The sequence below is a fragment of the Chelonoidis abingdonii genome, chromosome 10 (genome assembly GCF_003597395.2).
Source record: "Chelonoidis abingdonii isolate Lonesome George chromosome 10, CheloAbing_2.0, whole genome shotgun sequence".
NCBI classification, from domain to species: Eukaryota; Metazoa; Chordata; order Testudines; family Testudinidae; genus Chelonoidis; species Chelonoidis abingdonii.
Window position 1 is genome coordinate 32,686,252 of NC_133778.1, and position 6,309 is coordinate 32,692,560.

Genomic DNA, 6,309 nt, shown 5'->3' on the forward strand with positions numbered 1-6,309 from the left:
AGCTGCAGATAATCTTGAAATGTTCCTTTTCCTTTCATCCATTAACACAGCAAAATCCCCTCAGATTTCTGTTATCTGTAAAGTGCATTAACATCTTTTATGTCTTTTTTTGAGTTTATATGGTCATGTTATGCAAATAAAATCTCCAATCTGAAACTTGTGAGGGTTAGCACCTGTCTTCTGATCTACCCCCTGTCTGTATTGCTCTTGTTTGTTTTTAACATGCTTACAAATAGTTTTATCTGAATGTCTGGTTGTAAGAGGGAAATGAGTAAGCTCTTGATAGGTAGTAAGGCATGTATTAGCATTGTGTTCTCTTAACAGTTCAAAGGGTGATACTCTTGTGTTGAGCATGGGATGGTCCTATAAGCAAATAGTGTGTCACATAAAGCTTCTTTCCATAGTCTCATTGCAAACTGGTAAATTGCAAGCTTTTTCACCAGTCTATTCATTCTCTCAGCTAGAACGTTAGCTCTCAGATGGTATAAAGAAACAGTCTTATCCTTGATACCTTTGCTATTGAGATATTGTTGCATTTCCACAGAGGTCGATTTCATTCCATTGTCAGTTATCAATTCCTTGGGAAATCCTTCTCAGGCAAAGACTGATGACATGAACTTAATCACTATTTCAGTGGTAATCTTTCCAGTGAATGTAACATCTTGCCATTTTGAATGATAGTCTGCCATTATTGTGGCAAACCTTTATGTAACAAGGTGATCTTCAAATGGTCCCATTATGTCAAGAGCCAATTTCTCCCATGGACAGTTGGGATAGTCAAGTGGAGTGACACTGAAGATTTTCTGTGACTTATCACTATTAGCACAATCCGTGCAATTCTTGATTACTTCCTCAATTGCTTGTCCATCCCTAGCCACCCAAACTCTTGTCATAATTGTCTTTTGATTAGACTCATCCCCAGATGTCCTTCATATGCCAGGTGAATCAGTCGTTCTCTCAGGAGTATTGTCACAAGACAATCAATTCTCAAAACTCATTCATTCACAAGGGACAGTTCATGTGATGCAGGCCTATGTGGCTGCAAGTGTTCTGATGTCATCATCATCTCCTGAAAAGCCATTCAATGACTATGTAAGTCTTTAGGTCCTGAAGTACTTTATCTTCTCTCGTAGCTGTTGCCCACTCTGAGACTGATATTTCCTTGAGTTGTAGCAGCGAGTTGTACAATGACAATCTCATCATCATCTTTCTCTATTGCATCCTCATAAGGTTTGTACATCTCACCTGCCCAATCTGTAATTGTGCTGTTGGCATCTGGAAATCAAAGTCCATTAGTTTGATGGCCCATCTGGTAATTCTTTGAGTTGCTTGACCAGGAGCCTGCATGCTGAGGAGAACCAAAAAAGGTTTGTGGTCAGATCTTAAGAGAAATCTCCTACCCCGCATGTAGGTTCTGAAGCATCTTACTGCCCAGACACAGGGCAGGGCTGCTTTCTCAATGACAGACTAAGATTTTTCGGGATCAGACAGGGTCCTGAAGGCAAGTGAAAAACTGAGTTGTTCCCCTCTTTTTTGTTTAATCAAGACTGCCTCAACACATACTCACAAGCATCTGTTGGGACAACCATTTGCTTCTCAGAATCAAAAGAGCTAAGAGCTAGGCTGGTGGAAATTGCATGTTTTATCTTGTTAAAGCTGTTTTTGCATGCTTCATCTCATTTAAACCTCACATCCTCTTTTAGGAGATGATGCAAAGGAACTACTTTCATAGTCAATTGCCATAATTTTGCACTTTATATTGCTTTGAATAGCATACACACAATTCCAAGAAGGACTGAAGTTTGTCCTTGTTGTTCAGCTCCGGTGCTTCATGAATAGCTTTCACTAGGTCTGGGGAGGGTGAGTTGTTCTGAGAGATAGAATGTCCTACGTACATCACTGAGTTAGTACAGAACTGACATTTCTTTTTGCTTATTTAAATCCCTGTTGTCAAAGCTTTTCTAGAACCTTTTGTTAGGATGACATCATGTTTGGAATCATCTTTGACATACACTACAATGTCATCTTGAAAGTAATACCAATTGTCTCTACAAAAACCATACATATCATTCTCTGGAATATGGACACTGCAGAGGCTAACCGAAACAGCATCCATTTGAATTGGAACAAACCTTCAGGAGTGATGAAACCTATGTGCTTGTGGGATTCTTCCACTCAGGGGATCTGGTGATAAACTAAGGATAAGTCAAGAGTCATGAAGACTCTTGTTGTTTTCAAGCTGAGCATTTTACTGATGTTAGGGAAAGCTGACAATTCACCACAGTGCTAGAGTCCAGATCTCCTAAGTCCACACACATGCAGATAGCATCATTAGGCTTCCTGGCAATAACAATAGGAGAAACCCAACCAGTTCAAGGATATCTGCTTTGCATAGTTTCAGAATCGCTTCTTTGAGAAGCTGTGCAAGTATGATTGCTGAATTTTGCACTTTATACTGTACATGTACTATAGTTTATTTTTTTTTAGCTGGATCATGTGTTTGAGCTCCCGCCCTCCCCTGCAACAGCTGTGATACCAGCAAAAACTTCTAGAGACTCAGCAATGATTCCTGGTTGTACTCTATCCTCTGTTTGCAGGACAGATTACATCCTCTTTGAATCTAATATCTGAAAATCCTTTTGATGATTTCATCCTAAAACAGAAACTCCTTTTGGGGCTACATAGTTTCTCCCTTGGGTAATACAGCCTTTGTACTAGAGGGTACATGTAAAATAGCTTTGATGGGGATGGGCAATCCACCATAACTCCCAGGGTGTACCTCTTGAGGATGCAATGCAGGGTGGGAGCTGGCAAATAGCACAGTATAGACCTGATTGAGAATCATCATGTAAAGTGAACCAGAATCCACTAAAATCCTCATCTTGTGGCTGTTGACTTGCACTGGTCAGTGTGAAGTGGTGATCTCCTGTCACATTCAGGACATAGTTGGGATTCAATTCATCATCATCATCAGTCAGAACTCCTGATACAACACTGATGACAGACTTTACCAAAATGTCATTTTTGTTGCATTTCTTGCATGCTGATTTCTTGGCAGGAAACCCTTGAAAATCTGACTTGTGTCCAAGGTCACCACATGTGTAACATTGGTTGCAATCTTGTGTGTGGCACCATGGATGTTGACTTAGGAGCTCTCAGGGTGCAGTCTTTTGTCAGTCTGCATTAGCCTCTGAAGACATCTAGTTTTGCAGAGAGTGACTTAGCATGGTGGTGCCACTTTCCAGTTGTCAGGGAGTTTCCATGGCTTTTTCCAAGGTAAGGCCTTTTATCACGTGGAGTCATTCACAAACCTTGGAACTGTTTGTTTTCATGACAATTTGATCCCTGATCATTTCATCTGTGAAGCTAGCAAATTCACAGGTTACACTCAGCTCATATAGTGCAGGAATGTAGTGGCTGATGGGCTTGTGAAGCATCTGTACATAGGAATAGAACTGAAGCATTCAGCAACAATATCTAGTAGAGGATTAAAATCATCATCCAGGGCTTGGAGGTCATCATCATACGGAGCCGGATCTTGAAATAAATCAGTAACAGGAGGCAGATGTTTGAAGATTTATTGCCCGGCAGAACCAAGGTAATGAAGCAGTAATTCTGTTTTTCTGGAGTGTAAGTAGAAGTTTCTGAAGCAAGCATATAGTTGCTCAAGTCAGACTTTCACTTTTCCCTTGGGAGAGGAGGCTTTCCTGGGGTAGACATGAAGAATGGTTGAGGAAGAACTTCCATCATGGTTATAAACGTGGAAGTAAGCAGGAGACATCCAGTGACTTGAAGAAAAGTGGAGAACAAGTCAGCTACTAAGGTTTACTGACCACGGAAATGGCTGACTGGCCCTGTAAAACTATATTCATGGTGCAGATGGGTACTCTGAACTGCAGAGGAACATGCTGACTGGGAAAAAAGGAGCACTTTGAAAAATTAGTCACTGCCCCTTTAAATTTCTCTTCTTAGCAAGCTGCATTTGCTGATAGCTTGTAGAGTTTCCCCAGGAGCAGCAACAGCAGGTCTCAACAGCAGGAATTATGAAGCACCTGGATAACCATGAAACAGTTAGATTTCTGGTTCTTTTATGCACATTGCCAATTTGTTTTGTCCCTTAATCCTTGTGAGGAAGGCTCAGAAAGGTAGGTAACAGCAAAGGTAAGGTTCAGTCTCCTGACGCCTTGACAGCACTCACATTCTAATTTCTCCTTTCTCAAACTCTCTCTTCTGCCACCCCCATTTCCCATGGTGCATCCTGGGAAATGTAGTTTGTGGATGGAAGGCTACAGGAAGCACTTAGGAACAAACTTAGCTACACCAGTTGGTGTTTGTATCTGCACCTAGCTAGATACAACAAACTTCTACAAAACTGGGAGACGCTATAGACCCAGTGCTGCAAACGTTTCCACTCTGGTCCCATTTTAATTTCTCTTAACCCTTTAATTTTCTCCACACCAGTCAGTCTCTTTCTTTAATGATCTCCGTAACCCTTCTACTTCCGTCTCTTCCTCCATACCTTTCTTTTTCTTTCTCTTCTTTCTCTCCTTTCAGTTGCCTGATTAACTCGCTGTCTCCCAACTGTCCCATTAAATTTCTGCCTTGCCTGGCAAGTCCCCTCATCTAAGATTCCCTCAACCAACTAAATCCTCTATTTTCAGGCCTGGTAACAGGGTCTTTATTGCAGCTGCTAGTGCTCCAGGGTAGACCATAAACAAAAGTGCAGATTCTTCATCTTCTCTACAGATGTTTGTGTCAGAAGATGAGGTTAAACATGTGGACTCTGCATGCTGGTCATTTTCACTAGGGAGCATCCAGTGTCTCTTATTGGCTGAAGCTCAACCTTGCACTGATGCAGTCTGTGGAGTTAAATCTATAGAGCCATTTTAAATGTTATATTCCCAGTAAGGCATAACAAGTCTTGGCTCATTTTGAGTCCCAAGCAAGCTTGATTTATACATTTGTCAAGCCAGAGAACATAATGTTGTTTGTTTCATCTCAAGAGGATCACAATAGTAAGGCTTTCTGCTCTTTTCCTGTGGCTAGTCCTGTTAGACTACATATATTAATAGTCTATATTTATTTTATAGCAGAAGATATAGTCTATAATAGGGACCTGCGTTATCCCTTTGAGGGGCAACAAAATAATTAAATATTCGATTGCTATTAGTTATTGCTCAATTCTTCCTGAGATTATTATTCACAGTTGCTCTGACTGGATATTAAGAATGGTGTTATAAAAGTCTAGAATGATGGACAGCAAAATACTATAAACACATCATTTCTGCAAATATATCCACCACACAGAAATGAATGATAACTTTATATCTACATTTACTACACCAACAAAGCAGCCTAGGGACTATGGTCATTTCCAAAATATGAAGGAAAAGCCAAAAAACTGACATCTCCAAGTTAAAAACACATTTTATGCCTAGGTAGGCTAAAAAACCTCTCTAGTCCAAAACTGTGGGATTTGGCTTTACACTTGAATGTAAATTATGTTACAGAACTTAAATGTTAGTTATCCCTAAAATAGCTTTCTACTAATTTACATTCTAGTAATGACCATTTATATATGGTTGTTCTCAGAGAGTTTATGGGGATAGAATGTAGTTTGGTTGGGATTTATGTGGTTTTAAAACAAATGTATATAATGATGACAGTCTCAATTATTACTCTAACCTAAAGTAATGTACAATTAGATATGATCATTTTATGTTTTTACTGTATCTTGAGAATACCAAATCTAGGTTGGATGCCATATATACCAATATAATCCACAAGATTATAGACTCATTGTTTTATTTCAGAGCTCTATTTCCTTTATACTTCTGATACAAATAGCTTGCGTGTTGGACTCATCTTTCTTTCCAGCTGTCAGTGGATCACATACAAAGGCAGGCCTTTTGGATATGATACCAGAATTGCCTCTTAGTTTGTTAAATCTCATCATTTATTAATTCCACATTAGTATTTATTTCATACATTCATGGTGCTTGCACATTTATAATAAAAAACACAAAGTCTTTTTCCTATACTTTCCTTCTTAACATCTTTCTGTCATCTATTACACTTTTAATGGCCTCACTAACATCTCTTGCTGTTTTCCCATATTATTTACTATTCCTCCCATTGAATTATGTTACCAGACTATTATCCTTTTATGAGTCTTCTTAATTCCCTGAACTGTCACAAAAAAGACAGTTACTCACCTTTGTAACTGTTGTTCTTCGAGATGTGTTGCTCATATCCATTCCAGTTAGGTGTGCGCGCGCCGCGTGCACGTTCGTCGGAGAAACTTTTACC